Source organism: Tachyglossus aculeatus, chromosome 4, assembly GCF_015852505.1.
Source record: "Tachyglossus aculeatus isolate mTacAcu1 chromosome 4, mTacAcu1.pri, whole genome shotgun sequence".
Lineage (NCBI taxonomy): Eukaryota > Metazoa > Chordata > Mammalia > Monotremata > Tachyglossidae > Tachyglossus > Tachyglossus aculeatus.
Genome location: NC_052069.1, coordinates 9,222,030 through 9,249,093, shown reverse-complemented (window position 1 = coordinate 9,249,093; position 27,064 = coordinate 9,222,030). Strand labels below are relative to the sequence as shown.

General features: G+C 46.1%; 1 protein-coding gene across 1 annotated transcript in view; it reads left to right on the top strand.

Moving 5' to 3' along the window:
• Positions 1-13,502: 13,502 nt before the first annotated feature.
• The window catches only part of WFS1 (wolframin ER transmembrane glycoprotein), a 119,314-nt gene continuing 105,752 nt past the window's right edge, over positions 13,503-27,064 (top strand). Inside the window, exon 1 of the mRNA XM_038745740.1 lies at positions 13,503-13,651. The gene's annotated coding sequence lies outside the window, so the exon portion shown is untranslated. The remainder of the gene's footprint in view (positions 13,652-27,064) is intronic.

Sequence of the window (27,064 nt, the reverse complement as noted above, 5' to 3'; positions counted from 1 at the left end):
TTTAGTGCTGTGTGGCTGAGGGAGGTGTGAATAAAATCAATCAATCAATCAATCGTATTTATTGAGCACTTACTGTGTGCAGAGCACTGTACTAAGCGCTTGGGAAATACAAGTTGGCAACATATAGAGACGGTCCCTACCCAACAGTGGGCTCACAGTCTAGAAGGGGGAGTCTAAAAGGGGAAAATCCAAGTGTAAGTGTGACAAAGAAGGGAGTGGGAGAAAAGGAAGTGAGGGCCCGAATCAAGCTCCCCTCATGACTGTCAGCTCATTTTGGGCAGGCAATGTGACTGCTGATTCTGTTGTATTATACTCTCCCAAACGCTTAGTACAGTGCTCTGCGTATAGTAATCACTTAATGAATACCATTGATTGATCGATTGATTAATCAAGAAGCATATACATCATCATCATCATCAATCGTATTTATTGAGCGCTTACTATGTGCAGAGCACTGTACAAAGCGCTTGGGAAGTACAAATTGGCAACATATAGAGACAGTCCCTACCCAACAGTGGGCTCACAGTCTAAAAGGGGAAGACAGAGAACAAAACCAAACATACTAACAAAATAAAATAAATAGAATAGATATGTACAAGTAAAATACATAAATAAATAAATGGCAGCACACCAAGAAGAACGCTTTTTAAAACCTTACACCGAATAGACTAGTTGCTGCCTAAGAACCCTGAGCCCCAATTACCAGTGTTTCTGTAAGGACCGGAATCCTAACTTTTTCTCGATTCTGATTCTTTGGAGCAACATTTTAGGATACAGGATTATCTGTTTTTTTCATCTAAGATTCCCAAAGTGCCCGGTGAATCATGCTCTGAGGTAAAGAGACATCATTCTTGCCATTACAGATGAGTAAACCAAAGCACAGTCGTGTTCAATGAGTTGCTCAATTCCCCACAGAAAACAAAAATTATAACAGGTGGGGGGAATCAGGAAATAGAATCCAGAGATGTGACACACCACCCTTCTTAGCTCCTTTCAAACCCTCTTTTAAATAAAAAAATAGTCATCTTTATTAAGCACTTACTACATGCCAGGCACTATACTGAGTGCTGAGGTAGATACAAGCTAAATCAGGTTGGACACAATCCATGTCCCACATGGGGCTCACGGTCTTCATCCCCTTTTGGCAGATGAGGTAACTGAGGCCCAGAGAAGTAATAATAATAATATTAATAATGATGGCATTTATTAAGTGCTTACTATGTGCAAAGCACTGTTCTGAGCGCTGGGGAAGTTACAAGGTGATCAGGTTGTCCCACAGGGGGCTCACAGTCTTAATCCCCATTTTACAGATGAGGGAACTGAGGCGCAGGGAAGTTAAGTGACTTGCCCAAAGTCACACAGCTGACAAGTGGTGAAGCCGGAGTTTGAACCCATTACCTCTGACTCCAAAGCCTGGGTTCTTTCCACTGAGCCACGCTGAAATGACTTGTCCAAGGTCACCCAACAGACAGGTGGCAAAACTGGGATTAGAACCCCGGTCCTCTGACCCCCAAGCCCGTGCTCAATCAATCGTATTTATTGAGCGCTTACTGTGTGCAGAGCACTGTACTAAGCGCTTGGGAAGTACAAGTTGGCAACATATAGAGACGGTCCCTACCCAACAGTGGGCTCACAGTCTAGAAGACTGTGTTCTTTCCACTAGGCCGGGATGCTTCTCTCAAGTTCAGCCATCTTGATCTACGTCCAGGGGGATTAGTTGGAAAAGTTGCCATGCAATCTGTGCACTTTAAAAAAAAAAATTTTATGAAGTAATTGAATACTCCCCTCCCCAATGATCTTTTCTGTTAACCCAGCAAAGTCTTTAATGTCTCTTCCTTTAAGGGCCACAACTAACCAATCAATCGACTGCGTGCCGAGCAGTATACTAAGTGCTTGGGAGAACACAGTTAACAGTAAAATAAAGCAGCGTGGCTTAGTGGAAAGAGCCTGGGTTTAGGAATCAGAGGTCATGGGTTCTAATCCCGGCTCCGCCACTTATCAGCTGTGTGATCTTGGGCAAGTCACTGAACTTCTCTGGGCCTCAATTACTTCATCTGTAAAATGGAAATTGAGACTATGAGACTCAAATGGGACAACCTGATTACCTTGTATCTACCCCAGCGCTTAGAACAGTGGTTGGCACATAGAAAGCACTTAATAAATGCCATCATCATTATTATTATTATTATTACATCCAAGCACTTAGTACAGTGCTATGCACACAGTAAGCGCTCAATAAATACGATTGAATGAAGTGCTTTAACAAATACCATTATTATTATTATTATTATTGTACTTGTTAAGCACTTACTATGTGCCATGCACTGTTCTAAGTGCTGAGATAGACACAAGCTAATCAGGTTGGACCCAGTCCCTATCTCATATGGGGCTCACAGTCTTAATCTTGTTGTTGGGTAGGGATTGTCTGTATTTATTGCTGAACTGTACTTTCCAAGCGCTTAGTACAGTGCTCGGCACACAGTAAGCGCTCAATAAATATGACTGGATTGACCCTCCATTTTCCAGATAAGGTAACTGAGGTACAGAGAAGTGAAATGACTTGCCCCAGGTCACACAGCGGGTATGTGGCAGAGCTGGGACAAGAACCCAGGAGAAGCAGCATGGCTCAGTGGAAAGAGCACGGGCTTTGGAGTCAGAGGTCATGGGTTCTAATCCTGCTCGGCCACTTGTCAGCTGTGTGACTTTGGGCAAGTTGCTTAACTTCTCTGTGCCTCAGTTCCCTCATTTGTAAAATGGGGATTAAGACTGTGAACCCCACATGGGACAACCTGATCACCTTGTATCCTCCCCAGTGCTTAGAACAGTGCTTTGCACATAGTAAGCGCTTAACAAATGCCATCATCATCATCCCGGGCCCCGGGCTCTAGCCACTAAACCATGCCTCTTCCCTACTAGAAGCAGCATGGCTCAGTAGAAAGAGCCCAGGCTTTGGAGTCAGAGGTCATGGGTTCAAATCCCGAATCCGCCACTTGTCAGCTTGGTGACTGTGGGCAAGTCACTTCACTTCTCTGGGCCTCAGTTACCTCATCTTTAAAATGGGGATTAAGACTGGGAGCCCCCCGTGGGACAAACTGATCACCTTGTAACCTCCCCAGCGCTTAGAACAGTGCTTTGCACATAGTAAGCACTTAATAAATGCCATCATTATTATTATTATTATATTATGCGTTTCCCCTCTTTGTCTCTTGAGGGTTGTGAGCTGAGAAATGAGGGTTGTGATTACTAAATCCTCAGACAAGTCCCCTGCTGCTGGCCACAGCAGAGGTGCACCATGGACTCCATATCACCAGGAACCTGAAATTCTGCTCCTGTTACCTACAGCTCCCTCCTCACGTCGGTTTTCATTTTGTGCCTTAGGAAGATGTGCGATGAAGAGCCTGGAAAAAGTCATGAAATGTGCTGATGTAACAACAGCCACAAAAACACCAATTGCTAATTCTGTGGTGTTTCCAGTGACAGTGTAAGGTTCCTGAAAGCTGAACAGCGAAAAACAGGATAGAAAGAACATCGATTCTTCTCCAGCCCAGCCCGCACCCTCCTCTCCTCTGCCGCTAACCTCCTCACTGGGCCTCATTCTTGCCTGTCCCGCCATCGACCCCCGGCCCACATCCTCCCCCGGGCCTGGAATGCCCTCCCTCCTCCCATCCACCAAGCTAGCTCTCTTCCTCCCTTCAAAGCCCTACTGAGAGCTCACCACCTCCAGGAGGCCTTCCCAGACTGAGCCCCCTTTTTCCTCTCCTCCTCCCCATCCTCCCGGCCCTACCTCCTTCCCCTCCCCACAGCACCTGTATATATGTTTGTACAGGTTTATTACTCTATTCATTTTACTTGTACATATTAACTATTCTATTTATTCTGTTAATGATGTGCATCTAGTTTTCTTTCTATTTATTCTGATGACTTGACACCTGTCCATAGGTTTTGTTTTGTTGTCTGTCTCCCCCTTCTAGGCTGTGAGCCCGTTGTTGGGTAGGGACCATCTCTATATGTTGCCGACTTGTACTTTCCAAGCACTTAGTACAGTGCTCTGCACATAGTAAACACTCAATAAATATGATTGAATCAATGAATGAATGAATGAAATGTGGGTTGGGGAAGGCTTTTAGAATACCCACGCACTGCCCGAACAATAAACAAATAGATTTTAGAGCAAATTTAGCCAAAGTGGTCTTTGGAAGACCAAATGACTCAACTTAAATTAGTATGTTTTGGACACATAATCAAGAGGACTAATTCTCTGGAGAATACGCTACTGCTAGGAAAAATCAATCAATCAATCAATCAATCGTATTTATTAAGCGCTTACTGTGTGCAGAGCACTGTACTAAGCGCTTGGGAAGTACAAGTTGGCAACATATAGAGACAGTCCCTACCCAACAGTGGGCTCACAGTCTAAAAGGGAGAGACGGAGAAAAAAACCAAACATGCTAACAAAATAAAACAAATAGAATAGATATGTACAAATAAAATAAATAAATAAATAGAGTAATAAATATGTACAAACATATATACATATATACAGGTGCTGTGGGGAAGGGAAGGAGGTAAGATGGGGGGGATGGAGAGGGGGACGAGGGGGAGAGGAAGGAAGGGGCTCAGTCTGGGAAGGCCTCCTGGAGGAGGTGAGCTCTCAGTAGGGCCTTAAAGGGAGGAAGAGAGCTAGCTTGGCAGATGGGCAGAGGGAGGGGAAAATGAGGAAGAAGCAGATCGGCAGCTAGATGGATAGAAACCATAACATCAAAAATGGAAGATCTGTTAGAAAGATTGCGGATTATGGCAGAGGACTGTATGTTCTGGAGAAAGTATATCCAAGGAGTTGCTATGAATCGGAAATGGCATGATGGCACTTAGTAATAATAATTAATTCATAATAATAATAATAGTAATAATAATAATAACAATGGTACTTTTTAAATGCTTATTATCTACCACGCAGTATTCTAAGCACTGGAGCAGATTCAAATTAATAAATAATAATAGCATTTATTAAGTGCTTATTATGTGCAAAGCACTGTTCTAAGCACTGGGGAGGTTACAAATCTTAATCCCCCTTTTACAGATGAGGGAACTGAGGCACAGAGAAGTAAAGTGACTTGCCCAAAGTCACACAGCTGACAAATGGGGGAGCCGGGATTTGAACCTGTGACCTCTGACTCCAAAGCCCGTGCTCTTTCCACTGAGCCAAGCTGTTTGTCCTACATGGGGCTCACACTCTTAATCCCCATTTTACAGATGGGGTCATTTATTATAATTACCTGAAGGTAGGGAGCCCAGGAGGTTGGTAAAGGTTGGGAGAGACTGTCAGGCACTTAGTACAGTGTTCTGCACAGAGTAAACGCTCAATAAATACGCTTGATTGATTAGTAGAGTGAAACAAAGGCTGTAGTTTGGAGAGATCAAAGGCATCCTTTCTTGATCCTCATTTGGCCTGAATTCCAGCACATCACACATTCCCTCCTCGTCCCTGACCAGAGGTCAGCAAGGCACTGGGGGAATGAACTGACCCCAGTCTTAATAATAATAATAATAATAATAATAATGTTGGCATTTGTTAAGCACTTACTATGTGCCAAGCACCGTTCTAAGCACTGGGGTGGATACAAGGCAATCAGGTTGCCTCAGGTGGGGCTCACAGTCTTCATCCCCATTTGACAGGTGAGGTCACTGAGGCCCAGAGAAGTTAAGTGATTTGCCCAAGGTCACACAGCAGACAAGTGGAGGAGCCTGGATTAGAACCCATGATCTCCGACTCCCAAGCCGGTGCTCTTTCCATTAAGCCACGCTGCTGCTTTTCTTGGCATTATTGCTACTATTACCAATCAAATCTATCAATCATTCATTCATTCATTCAATCGTATTTATTGAGCGCTTACTGTGTGCAGAGCACTGTACTAAGCGCTTGGGAAGTACAAGTAGGCAACATAGAGAGATGTAGAATATGCATCAGAAACTGGAGAACCATCTAAGGGCCTGCACCTTCTCTCCTCCCGCGCCACTCCCTGCCACCAGGTACTCATTGAATGCTTCCTCTGCACAGATCATTGTGGTAAGTGTTGGGAAAGTATAATAATAGAATAAGTAAACATGACCTCTGCCTTCAAGGAGCTTCCAGCCTAGTAGAAGAAAAGGGGGAAGATGATCGAGGCTGAAACAGTTAAAAAGACAGGACCCAAACAACGAAAGCCTCTCAAAAGTCACCAATCTGACTACTGATTCATTCATTCATTTAATTATATTTATTGAGCGCTTGCAGTGGGCAGGGCACTGTACTAAGCACTTGGGAGAGTACAAAACAAGAATAAACAGACACATTCCCTGCCCACAACGAACTTACAGTCTAGAGGGGGAGACAGATGTTAATAGAAATAAAGAAATGACAGATATGGTCATAGGTACCGTGGGGCTGGGAGAGGGGAAGAATAAAGGGAGAAAGTCGGGGCGATCCAGAAGGGAGTGGGAGAAGAGGAAAGGAGGTCTTAGTCAGGGAAGGCCTCTTGGAGGAGATGGGCCTTCACTAAGGCTTTCAAGACAGCATGCAGTGAAACCTTGGCTAATCCCGGCTCCACCATTTGTCGCTGTGTGACCTTGGGCAAGCCACTTAACTTCTCTGTGCCTCAGTTACCTCATCTGTGAAATGGGGATTAAGACTATGAGCCCCATGTGGGGTAAACTGATTACACTATATCTACCCTAGTGCTTAGGACAGTGCTTGGCACGTAGTAAGCGCTTAACAAATACCTTCATTATTATTATTATTGCAAGCATTAAACCTAAATAGCAACTAGCTCAGGCTTTGTGGCTCTGGGCAAGTAACTTAACCTCTCTTGCCTGTAAATCGATCAATCAATCAATCGTGTTTATTGAGTGCTTACTGTGTGCAAAGCATTGTACTAAGGGCTTGGGAAAGCACAATATAACAGTGTTGATAGATGTTTCTTGCCCACACTTTCCCCCATTTCAAAGCCTTATTGAAGGCAGACCTCCCACAGGAGGCCTTCCCTGATTTAGTTCCGCTTTTCCTCTTCTCCCACTCCCTTCTGCGTCACCCTAATTTGCTCCCTTTGTTCTTCCCCCCCTCCCTGCCCCACATCACTTATGTCCATATCTGTCACTTATTTATTTCTAGAAATGTCTGTCTCCCCCGGGCTTTAGACTGTCAGCTCATTGTGGGCAAGGACGGTGGGTGTTTACTGTTGTATCGTCCTCTCCCAAGCGCTTAATATAGTGCTCTGCACACAGCAAATGCTTAACAAATATGATTGAATGAATGGAAGAGTAAATGAAAGAGCGATGATAAGATATGCCTTAGAACAGTGCTTTGCACATAGTAACCGCTTAATAAATGCCATTATTATTATATGCCTCAAAGCTTATTACAGGATGTTGGGAGAATAAGATAACAGATGAGAAGGAGCCCCCCATAAATGATACAAGTATTGGTTGCCACTGGTATTAGCCCCATTGCAGAAGTGGCGATCTCCACAGCATTTTGTTGTCTCCAACTACCCACTCGAGACAAAGGAGGGGAATGAGAAATGCCAGCTAATTTTTTTGCAGCCTGTAATTTTCAGAGTTCTTGGGGAAACAGAGTGACTTAGACCCAAAGAGGAGGCTCTGTGGGTCTAAGAATAATGAAATCTGAGATTTAATCTCACTTCGGCCACTTTCCATTTACTTTATTTTGTTAATATGTTTGGTTTTGTTCTCTGTCTCCCTCTTCTAGACTGTGCGCCCACTGTTGGGTAGGGACTGTCTCTATATGTTGCCAACTTGTACTTCCCAAGCGCTTAGTACAGTGCTCTGCACACAGTAAGCGCTCAATAAATACGATTGATTGATTGATTGACATATTTATTGAGCACTTACTATATGCAGATAACTGTGCTAAGTGCTCGGGGGAATTCAATACATCGGAGTTGGCAGATGCGTTTCCTTTCTCCCTCTAGACTGTTAGCTGGCTGTGGGCAGAGAATGTGTCAGTTTATTGTTGAATGGTAATAACAATAATAATAATAATATTAATAATAATAATAATGGCATTTGTGAAGCGCTTACTATGTACCAGGCACCATTCTAAGCGCTGGAGTAAATACAAGTTAATTAGGTTGTTCTTTCATTCATTCAATTTTAGACTGTGAGCCCACTCTTTTAGACTGTGAGCCCACTGTTGGGTAGGGACTGTCTCTATGTGATGCCAATTTGTACTTCCCAAGCGCTTAGTACAGTGCTCTGCACATAGTAAGCGCTCAATAAATACGATTGATTGATTGACTGATTCAATCATTTATTGAGAGCTTACTGTGTGCAGAACACTGTACTAAGCACTTGGAAAGTACAATTTGGCAACATATAGAGACAGTCCTACCCAACAAAAAGGTCAGAGTCTAGAAGGGGGCAGACAGGCAACAAAACAAAGCAAAACGAGTAGACAGGCATCAATAGCATCAATATAAATAAATAGAATTATAGAAGTATACACATCATTAATAAAATAAGTAGAATAATAAATATGTACAAATATACACCAGTGCTGTGGGGAGGGGAGGGGGGTCGAGCAGAGGGAGGGGGAGCAGAGGAAAAGGGGGGCTGTCCTACATGGGGCTCACAGTCTTAATTCCCATTTTACAGATGGGGAGCAGTGTAGCTTAGTGGAAAGAGCCCGGGCTTGGGTTTGCTTTGCACACAGAGGTCATGGGTTCTAGTCCCAGCTCCACCACTTATCAGCCGTGTGATTTTGGGCAAGTCACTTCACTTCTCAGTGCCTCAGTTCCCTCATCTGTAAAATGGGAGGAAGACGGTGAGCCCCACGTGGGACAACCTGATGAACTTGTATCTCCCCCAGCGATTAGAACAGTGCTTGGCACATAGTAAGCGCTTTACAAGTAGCATTATTATTATTATTAAGAGGGAACTGAGGCACAGAGAAATGAAGTGACTTGCTGAAGCTCACACACTCTTGCAAGAGTTTAGTACAGTGTTCTGCACACAGTAAGCGCTCAATAAATACAATTGACTGACTGCCCACAGTGAGCTGACAGAACAGAAGTCTGCCGTGCGACCTTGGACAAATCACTGTGCACTGATTTCCTCGTCTGAATGATGGTGGTTTAAATTCCTGTTCTTCCTCCCCTATTACTCTATTTATTTATTTGTTTATCTTACTTGTACATATCTATTCTATTTATTTTATTTTGTTAGTATGTTTGGTTTTGTTCTCTGTCTCCCCCTTCTAGACTGTGAGCCCGTTGTTGGGTAGGGACTGTCTCTATGTGTTGCCGACTTGTACTTCCCAAGTGCTTAGTACAGTGCTCTGCACACAGTAAGCGCTCAATAAATACGATTGATCGATTTAGATTGTGAGTCTGTGTAGTCCAGGGACTGTCTGAACTGATAGTTTCTCCCTTTCTAGACTGTAAAATTGTTACTGGGGGGAGGTGTCTACCAACTCGGTCGTATTGTCCTCTCCCAAGCACTTAGTACAGTGCTCTGCACACAGTAAAAGCCCAATAAATGTGATTGATAGTATAGGATCAATGCCAGCTCTTGGTGCATGGTAAGTATTAATAATGATGGTATTTGTTAAGTACTTAACTATGTGCCAGGCACTGTACTAAGCGCTGGGGTTGGTACAAGCAAATCGGGTTGGACACAGTCCCTGTCCCATGGAGGGCTCACAGTCTCAATCCAGTGCTTAAATTCTAAGCGCTCTAATCTAGCACTTAGAACAGTGCTTTGCACATAGTAAGCGCTTAACAAATGCCATCATTATTATTTTACAGACGAGGGAACTGAGGCCCAGAGAAGTGAAGTGACTTGCCCAAGGTCACACAGCAGACAAGTGGCCAAGCGGGGATTAGAACCCATGACCTTCTGAATCCCAGGCCCGGGCTCTAATAATAATAATAATTGGCATTTGTTAAGCGCTTACTATGTGCAAAGCACTGTTCTGAGCGCTGGCCACTACGCCATGCTGCTTCTCCTATTTAACAAGTACCACAATTTTTATTATTTCAAGTGGAGACCAAAATCTCTTCCTACCTTCCAGAAGCTCCCAGCTGAACTTATGAAAGTTTCTTAGGCTTTTTAGTGAAAGTGGGGCAAAATGAGCAGCGTGGCTCAGTGGAAGGAGCCCGGGCTTTGGAGTCAGAGGTCGTGGGTTCAAATCCTGGCTCCGCCAATTGTCAGCTGTGTGACTTTGGGCAAGTCACTTCACTAATCTGGGCCTCTGTAACATGGGGATTAAGACTGTGAGTCCCCCATGGGTCAACCTGATCACCTTGTAACCTCCCCAGCACTTAGAACAGGGCTTTGCATATAATAAGCACTTAATAAATGTCATCGTTATTATTACTATTAATGAGGGAGAATGATGGAGTCCAAAAGGGCAGAAGGTGGTCAAGAGGGGGTGTGGAACAAGGGAAACGGCGTGAACCTGGGAGTGAGAAGGACTTGGATGTAAGCTCCCTCTACACTATAAACTCCTTATGGCCGGGGCACGTGTCTGCTAATTCAGAGCATATTGATTGATTCTATTCCCTGCTCCGCCGCTTGTCCGCTGTGTGACCTTGGGCAAGTCGCTTTACTTCTCTGTGCCTCAGTTCTCTCATCTGTAAAATCTGTATTAAGAATGTGAGCCCTATGTGGGGCTTTATTATTATTATTATGTGCTGTTGAGTTGTTTCCAATTCATAGGATATGCTTTCTCCAGAACGTCCTGTCCTCTGTCATAATCCACGACCTTTCTAACGGTTTTTCCGTTATCGTTATGGTCTCTACCCATCTAGCAGCCGGTCTGCCTCTCGCACGTTTTTCCTGGATTTTTCCTGGCATTAGTGTCTTCTTCAGAGAATTAGTCCTCCTGATTATGTGTCCAAAATATGCTCATCTAAATCGAGTCATTTGGCCTTCCAATGACCACTTCGGCTTAATTAGCTCTAAAATCCATTTTTTTTTTTGTTTTCCACTATATTCACAAAAGTCTTTTCCTACACCACATTTCAAAAGAAGTGTGGGGCATGGTCTTTGTCAAATCTTATCACCACGCTAGCTCTTAGTACAGTGCCTGGCACATAGTAAGCGCTTAAGAAATACCATAGAAAATTAAAGGCTGCAGTTCTCCCCCTCTTGACTGTGAGCTCATTGTGGGTAGGGAATGTGGGAGTCAGAGGATGTGGGTTCTAATCTCTCCACCACCAAGGTCTGTTTTGTGACCTTGGGCTAGTCACTTCAATTCTCTGTGCCTCAATTACCTCATCTGTAAAATGGGGTTTAGTAATGATAATAGTAATAATAATGATGGTATTTGTTAAGGGCTTACTATGTGCCAAGCACTGTTCTATGCACTGGGGGAGATACAAAGTAATCAGGTTATCCCACATGGGACTCTCAGTTTTAATCTCTGTTTTCCAGATGAGGTAACTGAGGCACAGAGGAGTGAAGTGACTTGCCCAAAGTCACACAACTGATAAATGGCCAAGTGGCCTACAAATGCTGGATTAAGACTATGAATCCCATGTAGTACAGGGACTGTGTCCATTCTGATGACTTTGTTTCCACCCCAGTGCTTAGAACAGTGCTTGGCACCTAGGAAGTGATTAGCAAATACCATCATTATTGTTATCATTATGTGTCTGTTTGTTGTATTGTACTGTCTGAAGCACTTGGTACAGTGCTCCACACACAGTAAGGGCTCCATAAGTACGACTGAATGACTGACTGAATGAAGGAATGAATGAAGGAAGGAAGGATGAATGACTGAGTGACTGACTGACTGAAAGAATGAATGCATGAGTGAATGAAGGAATGAAGGAAGGAAGGGAAGAAGGAAAGAAGGAATAACTGAATGACTGACTGACTGAAGGAATGACTGAATGAATGACTGAATGACAATGAATGAAGGAAAGACTGAATGACTGACTGCATAACTGAATGACTGACTGACAATGAATGAATGAAGGAAGGAAGGAATGACTGAATGAATGACTGAACGAATGAATGACTGACTGAATAATTGAATGACTGACTGAATGAATGAAGGAATGACTGAATGAATGACTGTCTGACTGAATAACTGAATGGCTGACAATGACTGAATGAAAGAAGGAAGGAAGGAAGGAAGGAAGGAAGGAAGGAAGGAAGGAAAGAAGGAAAGAAAGAAGGAAGGAAGGAAGGAAGGAATGACTGAATGAATGACTAACTGAATAACTGAATGACTGACAATGAATGAAGGAAGGAAGGAAGGAAGGAAGGAAGGAAGGAAGGAAGGAAGGAAGGACTGAATGAATGACTGAACGAATGAATGACTGAACGAATGACTGTTTGAATGAGTGAATGACTAACAGAATGACTGACTGACTGAATGAAGGAAATCAATCAATCAATCATATTTATTGAGCGCTTACTGTGCGCAGAGAACTGTACTAAGCGCTTGGGAAGTACAGGAAAGACTGAATGACCGACTGACTGAATAACCGACTGACTGACTGATTGACTGACTGAATGAAGGAATGACTGAATGAACGACTGAATAACTGAATGACTGACTGACTGAATGAATGACTGGCTGAATGAATGAAGGATTGACTGAATGAATGACTAACTGAATGACTGAATGAATGAATGAAGGAAGAAAAGACTGAATGACCGACTGACTGAATAACTGACTGACTTACTGACTGAATAAATGAAGGAATGACTGACTGAATGAATGACTGAATAACTGAATAACTGACTGAATGAATGAAGGAATGACTGAATAACTGAATGACTGACTGAATGAATGAATGAAGGAATGACTGAATAACTGAATGACTGACTGAATGACTGAATGAAGGAATGACTGAATAACTGAATGACTGACTGACTGAATGAATGAAGGAATGACTGAATGAATGACTGAATAACTGAATGACTGACCGAATGAATGATTGAAGGAATGACTGAATGAATGACTGAATAACTGAATGACTGACTGAATGAATGAATGAAGGAAGGAATGACTGAATGAATGACTGAATGAAGGAATGAAGGAATGACGGAATGAATGACTGAATGAAGGAATGAAGGAATGACGGAATGAATGGCTGGATAACTGAATGACTGAATGAAGGCAGGAAGGAAGGAAAGACTGAATGATCGACTGACTGAATGAATGACTGACGGATTGAATGACTGAATGACTGACTGATTGAACAACTGACTGACTAACTGAATAAACAGTTGGGCGGCGCGAGGCAGTCGGTCCGTCGGCGGCCGTGGGGGGGCGCTCTCACTAGCTAACAGCGACAGGGGGCGTGGTCTGAGGGCGTGGCCTAGGGCTCGAGGGGGGCAAGCGACGTGACGGACGTACGAACGGCCCAATCGCCTTGCGGGCCGCGGGATGGCGGGTTTCCATTGGGCGTCCGCGGAGTAGGGGGCGTGTCCTGGGGGGGTAGAGCGCGCGCCGAAGGGCCGGCGCGGCGGAGTCGGGTCCTGTACTGGGCCGGCGCGGCCCAACTCCACTACGTCCGCTCCGCTCCGATCCGCTCCCTGCGATCCAGTCCGGTCCGACCCGGTCCGGACCAACCAGGCCCAGCCCCGCTCCGCTCCGCGATCCGCCAGATCCAGTCCGGGCTCTGCCGCACACCACCAGGTCAGTGCTTCTGGGCCTGCTGAGTAATAATAATAATAATAATAATAATAATAATAATAATAATAACAATTCATTCATTCAATCGCATTTATTGAGCGCTTACTGTGAGCAGAGCACTGTACTAAGCGCTTGGGAAGTACAAGTTGGCAACATATAGAGATGGTCTCTACCCAACAGCGGGCTCACAGTCTATAATAATAATGATAATAATGATAATAATAATTCACTCATTCAATCTTATTTATTGAGCGCTTACTGTGTGCAGAGCACTGTACTAAGCGCTTGGGAAGTACAAGTTGGCAACGTATAGAGACGGTCCCTACCCAATTCATTCATTCAATCTTATTTATTGAGCGCTTACTGTGTGCAGAGCACTGGACTAAGCGTTTGGGAAGTACATGTTGGCAACATATAGAGACGGTCCCTACCCAACGGTGGGCTCACAGTCTAGAATAATAATAATAATAATAATAATAATAATAATAATAATATAATAATAATTCATTCAATCGTATTTATTGAGACCTTGCTGTGTGCAGAGCACTGTACTAAGCGCTTGGGAAGTACAAGTTGGCAACATATAGAGAGGGTCTCTACCCAGCAGTGGGCTCACAGTCTAGAATAATAATAATAATAATAATAATAATAATAATAATAATAATAATAATAATAATTCATTCAATCGTATTTATTGAGACCTTGCTGTGTGCAGAGCACTGTACTAAGCGCTTGGGAAGTACAAGTTGGCAACATATAGAGAGGGTCTCTACCCAGCAGTGGGCTCACAGTCTAGAATAATAATAATAATAATAATAATAATGATAATAATAATAATTCATTCATTCATTCAACCGTATTTATTGAGCACTTACTGTGTGCAGAGCACTGTACTAAGCGCTTGGGAAGTACAAGTTGGCAACGTATAGAGAGATGGTCCCTACCCAACAGTGGGCTCACAGTCTAGAATAATAATAATAATAATAATAATAATAATTCATTCAACCGTATTTATTGAGCGCTTACTGTGTGCAGAGTACTGTACTAAGCGCTTGGGAAGTACAAGTTGGCAACATATAGAGAGACGGTCCCTACCCGACGGTGGGCTCACAGTCTAGAATAATAATAATAATAATAATAATAATAATAATAATAATAATAATAATAATTCATTCATTCATTCAATCGTATTTATCGAGCGCTTACTGTGTGCAGAGCACTGTACTAAGCGCTTGGGAAGTACAAGTTGGCAACATATAGAGAGGGTCTCTACCCAGCAGTGGGCTCACAGTCTAGAATAATAATAATAATAATAATAATAATAATAACAATAATAATAATAATGATAATAATTCATTCAATCGTATTTATTGAGCGCTTACTGTGTGCAGAGCACTGTATATGGCAACATATAGAGACGGTCCCTACTCCACGGTGGGCTCACAGTCTAGATAATAATTAATAATAATAGCATCTGTTAATCGCTTACTGTGTGCGAAGCACTGTTCTAAGCGCTGGGGCACATAGAAGGCAGTCAGGTTGTCCCAGGTGGGGCTCCCAGTCTCCCTACCCATTTTACAGATGAGGCAACTGAGGCCCAGAGAAGTTAGTTCATTCATTCAGTCAATCGTATTTATTCATTCAATCGTATTCATTCATTCCTTCAATCGCATTTATTGAGCGCTTACTGTGTGCAGAGCACTGTACTAAGCGCTTGGGAAGTACATATTATTTTTAGTTAATAATAATTATAATATATCTAATAATAATTAATGAATAATTATGTATTATTTATTCATTCATTCAATCGCATTTATTGAGCGCTTACTGTGTGCAGAGCACTGTACTAAGCTCTTGGGAAGTACATATTATTTTTAATTAATAATAATTATATATATAATTAATGAATAATTATTTATTATGTATTCATTCATTCAATCATATTTATTGAGCGCTTACTGTGTGCAGAGCACTGTACTGAGCGCTTGGGAAGTACAAGTTGGCAACATATTATTTTTAATTAATAATTATTATAATATATGATAATAATTAATGAATAATTATTCATCATTTATTCATTCAATAGTATTTATTCATTCATTCATTCAATCGTATTTATTGAGCGCTTACTGTGTGCAGAGCACTGTACTAAGCGCTTGGGAAGTACAAGTTGGCAACAAATAGAGAAGGTTCCCTACCTAACAGCGGGCTCACAGTCTAGAAGGGGGGGACAGACAACAAAACAAAACATATTAACAAAATAGAATAAATAGGTACTAATAAAATAGAGTAATAAATATGTACAAACATATATACATATATACAGGTGCTGTGGGGAGAGCGCTTATTGTATGCAGAGCACTGTACTAAGCGCTTGGGAAGTACAAGTTGGGAACAGATAGAGACGGTCCCGACCCAACAGTGGGCTCACAGTCTAGAAGGGGGAGACAGACAACAAAACAAAACATGTAGACAGGGGTCAAAATCGTCAGAACAAATAGACTTAAAGCTATATGTGCATCATTAACAAAATAAATAGTAAATATGTACAAGTAAAATAGAGTAATAAATCTGTGCAAATATATATACAGGCGCTGTGGGGAGGGGAAGGAAGTAGGGCGGGGGGATGGGGAGGAGGAGAGGAAAAAGGGGGCTCAGTCTGGGAAGGCCTCCTGGAGGAGGTGAGCTCTCAGTAGGGCTTTGAAGGGAGGAAGAGAGCTAGTTTGGTGGGGACGTGTGAAGGGAGGGCATTCCGGGCCAGCAGGAGGACGTGGGCCGGGGGTCGACGGCGGGACAATGATGGTATTTGTTAAGCGCTTACTATGTTCAAAGCCCTGTTCTAAGCACTGGGGCGTGGGGTTGGGGGATTACTAGGTGATCAGGTTGTCCCACGGCGGGGGCTCACAGTCTTCATCCCATCTTTTTAGACTGTGAGCCCACTGTTGGGTAGGGACTGTCTCTATATGTTGCCGACTTGTACTTCCCAAGCGCTTAGTACAGTGCTCTACACACAGTAAGTGCTCAATAAAAACGATTGATTGATTGATTGATCCCCATTTGACAGATGAGGGAACTGAGGCCCAGAGAAGTGAAGCGACTTGCCCTAGGTCACACAGCTGACAACAATAATAATAATGACATTTATTAAGCGCTTACTATGTGCAAAGCACTGTTCTAAACACTGGGGGGGGGGGAATACAAGGTGATCAGGTTGTCCCACAGGGGGCTCATAGTCTTCCTCCCCATTTGACAGATGAGGGAACTGAGGCACAGAGAAGTGAAGTGACTTGCCCAAGGTCACAGAGTTGACAATAATAATAATAATGATGGTATTTACTAAGCACTTACTATAATAATGATGGTCATAATGATGGTATTTGTTAAGCGCTTACTATGTGCAAAGCACTGTTCTAAGCGCTGGGAGGGATACAAGGTGATCAGGTTGTCCCACGGGGGGCTCACAATCTTAATCCCCATTTTACAGATGAGGGAACTGAGGCAGAGAGTAGTGAAGTGACTTGCCCAAAGTCACACAGCTGACAATTGGCGGAGCCGGGATTTGAACCCACGACCTCTGACTCCAAAGCCCGGGCTCCTTCCACTGAGCCACGCTGCTTACTATGTGCAAAGCACTGTCCTAAGCACTGGGGGGGGATACTAGGTGATCAGGTTGTCCCACAGGGGGCTCACAGTCTTCCTCCCCATTTGACAGATGAGGGAACTGAGGCACAGAGAAGTGACTTGCCCAAGGTCACACAGCGGACAAGTGGAGGAGGCAGGATTAGAACCCACGACCTCTGCTCCCAAGCCCAGGCTTTTTCCACTGAGCCGCACTGCTTCTCTAATAATAATGATAATGATGGTATTTATTAAGCACTTACTATGTGCCAAGCACTGTTCTAGGCGCTGGGTTAGATACAAGGTAATCAGGTTGTCCCACGTGGGGCTCACAGTCTTAATGCCCATTTTATAGATGAGTTCACTGAGGCCAGTGAAGTGACTTGCCCGAAGTCACACAGCTGACAAATGGCAGAGGTGGGATTAGAACCCACGACCTCTGACTCCCAAGCCTGTGCTCTTTCCACTGAGCCTTGCTGGGCGGGAGGTGCTTACTATGTGCCCTGCACTATAGTAAGCGCTGGGGCCCACACAACCGAATCGGGTTGGACGCCATCATTCCTTCATTCAACCGTACTTATTGAGCGCTTACCGTGTGCAGAGCACTGTACTAAGCGCTTGGGAAGTACAATTCGACAGTCCCTGTCCCGCCTAACCATCATCATAACAATAACAACTATTATGGTAGTTATGAAGCACTTTACTAGGTGTCAGGCACTGTACTAAGCGGTCGGGTTGGACGCAGTCATTCATTCAACCGTATTTATTCAGCGCTTACTGTGTGCAGGGCACTGTTCTAAGCGCTGACAAAAATAACTGTTATGGTATTTGTTAAGTGCCTACTCGGTGCCAGGCACTGTACTAAGCGCTGGGGGGGAAGGGAGGAGACAAGCAGCGTGGCTCAGTGGAAAGAGCCCCGGCTTTGGAGTCAGAGGTCACGGGTTCAAATCCCAGCTCTGCCAACTGTCAGCTGTGGGACTTTGGGCAAGTCACTTCACTTTTCTGTGCCTCAGTGACCTCATCTGTAAAATGGGGGATGAAGACTGTGAGCCCCACGTGGGACAACCTGATCACCTCGTAACCTCCCCAGCGCTTAGAACAGTGCTTTGCACATAGCACTTAACAAATAGCATTATTATTATTATTATTATTATTATTATTATTATTATTATTATTATAACTGAGGCCCAGAGAAGTGAAGTGAGTCGCCCTAAGTCAGTCAGGGGAGAAGTGTGGGAGGGAGCGGGATTGGAACCCGTGCCCCTCTGGCTCCTCAGGCCCGGGCTCTGTCCAGTTGGGGTGGCCGTTGGGGGCTGGGGGGGCGTTGGGGGGGCAGCCTTCTGGGGAGACACTTTGGGGTCGCGGACGGGTGGTCCCTGCCCGCTGCTCCCACCCTGCCCCCTCCACACCCCCTCCCCACCCCACCACCAAAGCCTCGCCCTTGCCACCTCTCTCTCTGCCTGCCCCCCCACACCTCTTCTCTCTGCCCCCTCTCTCTCTCTTCCCCCTCTCTTCCCCCCTCTCTGCCCCCCGCCCCCCTCTCTTCCCCCTCTCTCTTCCCCCTTCTCTTTGCCCCCTCTCTCTGCCCCCTCTCTGCCTCTTGTCTCTGCCCCCTCCCTCTCTGTCCCCCCTCTCTTCCCCCGCCCCCCCTCTGCCCCCCTCTCTCTGCCCCCCACCCCCTCTCTCTCTGCCCCTTCTCTCTTCCCCCCCCTCTTCCCCCTCTCTCTTCCCCCTTCTCTCTGCCCCCTCCCTCTCTGTCCCCCCTCTCTTCCCCCCTGCCCCCTCTCTCTGCCCCCTCTCTCTCTGCCCCCCCCACCCCCTCTCTCTCTGCCCCTTCTCTCTTCCCCCCTCTCTCTTCCCCCCTCTCTTCTCCCCCTCTCTGTCCCCTCTCTCTCTGCCCCCATCTGTTCCCTCTCTCTCTACTCCCTCTCTCTCTCTGCCCCCTCTCTCTCTGCCCCCTCTCTTCCCCCTCTCTCTTCCCCCATCCCCTCTCTCTCTGCCCCATCTGTTCCCTCTCACTCTACTCCCTCTCTCTGCCCCCTTCTTCCCCCCCTCTTCCCCCTCTCTTCCCCCCTTCCCCTTCTCTCTTCTCCCCCCCTCATCCCCCCTCTCTCTGCCCCCTCTCTCTGCCCACCCCCCATCTGCCCTCTCTCTCTCTGCCCTCTCTCTCTCTCTGCCCCCTCTCTCTGCCCACCCCCCCACTCCCTCTCTCTGCCCCCTCTCTCTCTGCCCCACCTCAGCCCCCTCTCTCTCTGCCCCCTCTCTCTCTGCCCCCTCTCTCTCTCTGCCCCCTCTCTCTCTGCCCCCCTCTGCCCCCTCTTTTCCCCTCTCTCCTCCCCCCTCTCTCTGCCCCCTCTACTTGCTCCCTCTGTACCTGCTCCCTCTCCCTGCCCCCCTCTCTGCCTGCCCCCCACCCGCCTCTGCCCCTCTCTCTCTGCCCCCCCCCCCCACTCCCATCGACCTTCCACCCCCTCTCTGGCCCCTCTCCCTGCCCCTTTCTCTGGCCAACCTCTCTGCCCCCTTCCCTGCTCCCTCTCCTTGCCCTCTCTCTGTGCCCCTCTCTTCCCACTGCCTGTCTCTGGCAGCCTGCCCTCCCTGCCCCCTCTCTCCTCCTCCTCCTCCTCCTGTCTGTGCCCCCCTAGGCCCCTTGCGGGCACACAGTGGGCTCTCCTTCAGTCACCTTGGTTTCTGCGGCCGGGCCAGGCGGGCAGGAGGGCAGGAAGCCTCACTTTGCCCCAGTGTCATGATGGGGCTCATAGACCAGTTTCCCTCTGCCACCCCGAACAGTTGGGCTGAAAGGTGGGTAACAAAAGCAAGCAATAGGATTGTCACTGATTATTGTCGTACTGCACTTTCCCATGCACTTAATTTAGTGCTCTGCACACAGTAAGTGCTTAATAAAGACGAATGAATGAATATTGAGCGCTTATGCTATGGACAGCACTGTACTAAGCTCTTGGGAAAGTACGATCAAATCAGTGGAATTTGACTGCTTACCATGAGCAGACCACTGTACTAAGTGCTTAGGAGCATTCAGTCAATCATTGGTATTTGAGTGCTTTACTGTGAGCAGAGCTCTGTCCTAAGCACTTGGGAGAGTATGATCAAATCGGTGGAATTTGAGTGCTTACCCTGTGCAAAGCATAATAGTAATAATAATATTTGGTATTTATTAAGCACTTACTATGTGCAAAGCACTGTTCTAAGAGCTGGGGAGGATACAAGGTGATCAGGTTGTCCCATGTGGGGCTCACAATCTTAATCCCCATTTTACAGATAAAGTAACTCAGGCACAGAGAAATTAAGTGACTTGCCCAAAGTCACACAGCTGACAGGCGGCGGAGCCAGGATTTGAACCATGACCTCCGACTCCAAAGCCCGGGCTCTTTCCACTGCTCCATGCTGCTTCCCCAATGTATAATAATAATAATAATAATGATAATGGTATTAAGTGCTTACTATATGCCAAGCACTGTTCTAGCTCTAGGATAGATATAAGGTTACCAGGTGGTCCCCACATGGTGCTCACAGTCTTCAACCCCATTTTACAGACGAGGTAACTGAGGCACCGAGAAGTTGTGACTTGCCCAAAATCACACAGCTGATAAGTGGTGGAGGCGGGATTAGAACCCACAACCTCTGACTCCCAAACCCTGGCTCTTTCCACTAAACCATGCTGCTTCGCTAAGTGCTCAGGAGAGTTCAATCAATCAGTGGTATTTGAGTGCTTACCCCATGCAGAGCACTGTTCTAAGAACTTGGGAGAGTTCAATCAGTGGTATTTGGGTGCTCACTATGAGCAGGGCACTGTACTAACCATTTGAGAGAGTAAAGTGCAATACACTAGAGTTAGTAGACGTGATCTCTGCCTGCCAGGAATTTTATCTAGTGTGGGGAGACAGACAATAAAATAAATTAGTTAGGGGAAATGGCAGAGTGTAGTTTTGGGATTTATTAAGCATTTACTCTATGTTGAGCACTGTTCTAAGCACTGGGGCAGATATACATTAATCAAATTGGACACTTCCTGTCCCATATGGGGCTCAAGGGAGAACAGGTATTTAATCCCATTTTACAAATGAGAAATCCGAGGCACTGAGGAGTTAAACGATTTTCCCAAGGTCACCAGCAGACAATCGTAGTCAGGATTAGAATCCAGATCCTCTGACTTTCAAGCCTATGCTCTTTTTTTAATTACTTAAGTGCTCGCTATGTACCAGGCACCGTACTAAGCCCTTGATACGAGGTAATTAGGTCGGGCGCAGTCCGTGCCTCACGCTGAGTTTTACAGTTGAGGTAACTGAGGCACAGAGAAGTTAAATGATTTGCCCAAGGTCACACAGCAGACAAGTGGTGGAGTCGGAATTGGAACCCAGAGCCTCTGACTCCCAGGGCAGTGCTCTTTCCAATAGGACATAAACACAAATGCTGTGGGGACTATCAAGTGACTATTAATAATAATAATAATAATGGCATTTATTAAGCGCTTACTATGTGCAAAGCACTGTTCTAAGCGCTGGGGAGGTTACAAGGTTACAAGACTATTAGAGAAGCAGCACGGACTAGCGGCTAGAGCCTGGGCTTGGGAGTCAAAAGGTCGTGGGTTCTAATCCCGGCTCAGCCACTTGTCTGCTGTGTGACCTTGGGCAAGTCGCTTCACTTCTCCGAGTGGGCCTCAGTGACCTCTTCTGGAAAATGGGGATTGAGACTGTGAGCCCCATGTGGGACAGGGATTGTATCCAACCCGATTTGACTGCGAGCCCGTTTCTAGACTGTGAGCCCGTTGTTGGGTAGGGACCGTCTCTATATGTTGCCACCTTGTAATTCCCAAGCGCTTAGTACAGTGCTCTGCACACAGTAAGCGCTCAATAAATACGATTCAATGAATGAATGAATTGTATTCCCCCTAGTGCTTAGTACAGTGCCTGGCACATAGTAAGTGCTTAACAAATATCAATAGTATTATTATTGTTCTTAAGTCCTTGAAGGGGACTGATTCAAGGACAAGGCCGATACAGAAGAAGGGGTAAGTATGGGGAATGAGGATATAATCGGGGAAAGCCTTTTTTCAAAAATGTGATTTTTTAAGAGGGTTTTATAGGTGGGGAGAGATATCGGGGGTGGGGGGGGTTGGGGTGTTCCAGGCCATTCATTCATTCAGTCACATTTATTGATCACTTAGGCGGTGGAGCCGGGATTTATTATTTATTTATTTATTTATTTTACTTGTACATATCTATTCTATTTATTTTATTTTATTAGTATGTTTGGTTTTGTTCTCTGTCTCCCCCTTTTAGACTGTGAGCCCACTGTTGGGTAGGGACTGGCTCTATATGTTGCCAACTTGTACTTCCCAAGCGCTTAGTACAGTGCTCTGCACACAGTAAGCGCTCAATAAATACGATTGATTGATTGTGTGTAGAGCACTGTAATAATAATGGTACTTGTTAAGCACTTACTATGTAATAATGATGGTATTTGTTAAGCGCTTACTATGTGCAAAGCACTGTACTACGTGGCAAGTACTGTTCTGAGCGCTGAAAATAATGATGGTTCCGTGACCTTGGGCAAGTCGCTTCACTTCTCTGTGCCTCTGATACCTCATCTGTGAAGTGGAGATTAAAACTGTGAGCCTGACTTCGTTCATTCATTCGACTGTATTTATTGAGCACTTACTGTGTGCAGAGCACTGGACTAAGCGCTTGGGAAGTACAAGTCGGCAACATATAGAGACGGTCCCTACCCAACAACGGGCTCACAGTCTAGAAGATGGGCTCACAGTCTAGAAGGTTTGGGACGGGGGATTGTGTCCAACTGGATTAGTTTGTATTCATTCATTCATTCATTCAATCGTATTTATTGAGCACTTACTGCGTGCAGAGCACTGTACTAAGCGCTTGGGAAGTACAATTTGGCAACATATAGAGACGATCCCTACCCAACAGCGGGCTCACAGTCTAGAACAGCGGGCTCACAGTCTACATAGAGTAGATATTTGTATCTACACCACCGCTTAGTACAGTGCCTGGCACATAGTTAAGTGCTTAACAAATACCATTAAAACAATAAGTGGAGGAGCTGGGATTAAAGTCTGGTCTCCCCATCGCTAAAATCAGCCCTTTGCCAGGGAAGTGAAGTGACTTGCCCAAGGCCACACAGCTGAAAGTTGGCGGAGCTGGGATTTGAACCCATGACCTCTGACTCCAAAGCCCGGGCTCTTTCCCCTGAGCCGCGCTGCTCACTGTTCTAAGCGCTGGGACAGATATAAGGTGATCAGGTTGTCCCATTTGGGGCTCCCAGTCTTGACCCCCATTTTACAGGTGAGGTCACTGACGCTCACTCTCCACTGGTTCCTTCCCCTCTGCCTTCAAACATGCCCATGTCTCTCCCATCCTAAAAAAACCCTCTCTTGACCCCACCTCACCTTCTAGTTATCGTCCCATCTCCCTCCTACCATTCCTTTCCAAACTCCTTGAACGAGTTGTCTACACGCGCTGCCTAGAATTCCTCAACAACAACTCTCTCCTCGACCCCCTCCAGTCTGGCTTCCGTCCCCTTCATTCCACGGAAACTGCGCTCTCAAAGGTCACCAATGACCTCCTGCTTGCCAAATCCAACGGCTCATACTCTGTCCTAATCCTCCTTGACCTCTCAGCTGCCTTTGACACTGTGGACCACCCCCTTCTCCTCAACACGTTATCTGACCATGGCTTCACAGACACCGTCCTCTCCTGGTTCTCCTCTTATCTCTCCGGTCGTTCTTTCTCAGTCTCTTTTGCAGGCTCCTCCTCCCCCTCCCATCCTCTTACTGTGGGGGTTCCCCAAGGTTCAGTGCTTGGTCCCCTTCTGTTCTCAATATACACTCACTCCCTTGGTGACCTCATTCGCTCCCACGGCTTCAACTATCATCTCTACGCTGATGACACCCAGATCTCCATCTCTGCCCCTGCTCTCTCCCCCTCCCTCCAGGCTCGCATCTCCTCCTGCCTTCAGGACATCTCCATCTGGATGTCCGCCCGCCACCTAAAGCTCAACATGTCGAAGACTGAGCTCCTTGTCTTCCCTCCCAAACCTTGTCCTCTCCCTGACTTTCCCATCTCTGTTGACTGCACTACCATCCTTCCCGTCTCACAAGCCCGCAACCTTGGTGTCATCCTCGACTCCGCTCTCTCATTCACCCCTCACATCCAAGCCGTCACCAAAACCTGCCGGTCTCAGCTCCGCAACATTGCCAAGATCCGCCCTTTCCTCTCCATCCAAACCGCTACCCTGCTAATTCAAGCTCTCATCCTATCCCGTCTGGACTACTGCACTAGCCTTCTCTCTGATCTCCCATCCTCGTGTCTCTCTCCACTTCAATCCATACTTCATGCTGCTGCCCGGATTATCTTTGTCCAGAAACGCTCTGGACATATCACTCCCCTCCTCAAAAACCTCCAATGGCTACCGATCAATCTGCGCATCAAGCAGAAACTCCTCACCCTGGGCTTCAAGGCTGTCCATCACCTCGCCCCCTCCTACCTCACCTCCCTTCTCTCCTTCTCCTGCCCAGCCCGCACCCTCCGCTCCTCCACCACTAATCTCCTCACTGTACCTCGCTCTCGCCTGTCCCGCCATCGACCCCCGGCCCACGTCATCCCCCGGGCCTGGAATGCCCTCCCTCTGCCCATCCGCCAAGCTAGCTCTCTTCCTCCCTTCAAGGCCCTGCTGAGAGCTCACCTCCTCCAGGAGTCCTTCCCAGACTGAGCCCCTTCTTTCCTCTCCCCCTCGTCCCCCTCTCCATCCCCCCGTCTTACCTCCTTCCCTTCCCCACAGCACCTGTATATATGTATATATGGTTGTACATATTTATTACTCTATTTATTTATTTATTTATTTATTTTACTTGTACATTTCTATCCTACTTATTTTATTTTGTTGGTATGTTTGGTTCTGTTCTCTGTCTCCCCCTTTTAGACTGTGAGCCCACTGTTGGGTAGGGACTGTCTCTATGTGATGCCAATTTGTACTTCCCAAGCGCTTAGTACAGTGCTCTGCACATAGTAAGTGCTCAATAAATACGATTGATTGATTGATTGATTGATTGACGCCCAGAGAAGTGAAGTGACTTGCCCAGAGTCACACAGCTGCAGTGTTCTGGATGCGGTAAGCGCTCATTAAATACCGTTGATTATTAGGGGGAACGTGGACGGAGAGCTTTTGGGAAGGCGGGAGGTCTGCCAAGGGGAGCCCAGTGATGGGCCCGCCATTCCCCCTTTTAGACTGTGAGCCCACCGTTGGGTAGGGACCGTCTCTATATGTTGCCAACTTGTACTTCCCAAGCGCTTAGTACAGTGCTCTGCACACAGTAAGCACTCAATAAATACGATTGATTGATTGATTGATTCCGGGCGTGTGCCCGCGGAGTGACTGATCGATTGCTTGACTGGTCTTCTAGACTGTGAGCCCACTGTTGGGTAGGGGCCGTCTCTATATGTTGCCAACTTGCCCTTCCCAAGCGCTTAGTACAGTGCCCTGCACACAGCAAGCGCTCAAGAAATACGATTGAATGAATGAATCCAAACTGCTACCATGCTGAGAAGCAGCGTGGCTCAGTGAAAAGAGCCCGGGCTTGGGAGTCAGAGGTCAGGGGTTCCAATCCCGGCTCCGCCAACTGTCAGCTGTGTGACTTTGGGCAAGTCACTTCACTTCTCTGTGCCTCAGCGACCTCATCTGGAAAATGGGGATGCAGACTGTGAGCCCCCCGTGGGGCAACCCGATCACCTTGTAACCTCCCCAGCGCTTATAACAGTGCTTTGCACATAGTAAGCGCTTAATAAATGCCATTATTATTATTATTATTATTATGACATCAATGCAAGCAGTTATCTTATTTGGTCTTGCTTCTTGGATCAGCCTCCCTGCTGACCGCCCAGCCTCCTGTCTCTCCCCACTCCAGGCCATACTTCACTCTGCCGCCTGGATCATTTTTCTACAAAAACGTTCAGGCCATGTTTTCCCACCCCTCAAAAAAAACTCCAGTGGTTGCCCATCCACCTCCTCATCAAACAAAAACTCCTCACCCCGGGCTTCAAGGCTGTCCATCCCCTCGCCCCCTCCTACCTCACCTGCCTTCTCTCCTTCTCCAGCCCAGCCCGCACCCTCCGCTCCTCTGCCATCACTAACCTCCTCCCTGGGCCTCCATCTCGCCTGTTCCGCCGCCGACCCCCGGCCCACGTCCTGCCTCTGACTGGAACGCCCTCCCTCCACAAATCTGACAGACAATGACTCTTCAAAGCCTTATTGAAGGCCCACCTCCTCCAAGAGGCCTTCCCTGACTAAGCCCTCCTTTCCTCTTCTCCCACTCTCTTCTGCGTCACCCTGACTTGCTCCCGCCCTCCCAGCCCCACACCACTTACGTCCATATCCGTCATTTATGCATTTATATCAATCAATCAATCAATCGTATTTATTGAGCGCTTACTATATGCAGAGCACTGTACTAAGCGCTTGGGAAGTACAAATTGGCAACACATAGAGACAGTCCCTACCCAACAGTGGGCTCACAGTCTGAAAGGGGGAGACAGAGAACAGAACCAAACATACCAACAAAATAAAATAAATAGGATAGAAATGTACAAGTAAAATAAATAAATAAATAAATAAATAGAGTAATAAATATGTACAACCATATATACATATATACAGGTGCTGTGGGGAAGGGAAGGAGGTAAGAAGGGGGGATGGAGAGGGGGACGAGGGGGAGAGGAAGGAAGGGGCTCAGTCTGGGAAGGCCTCCTGGAGGAGGTGAGCTCTCAG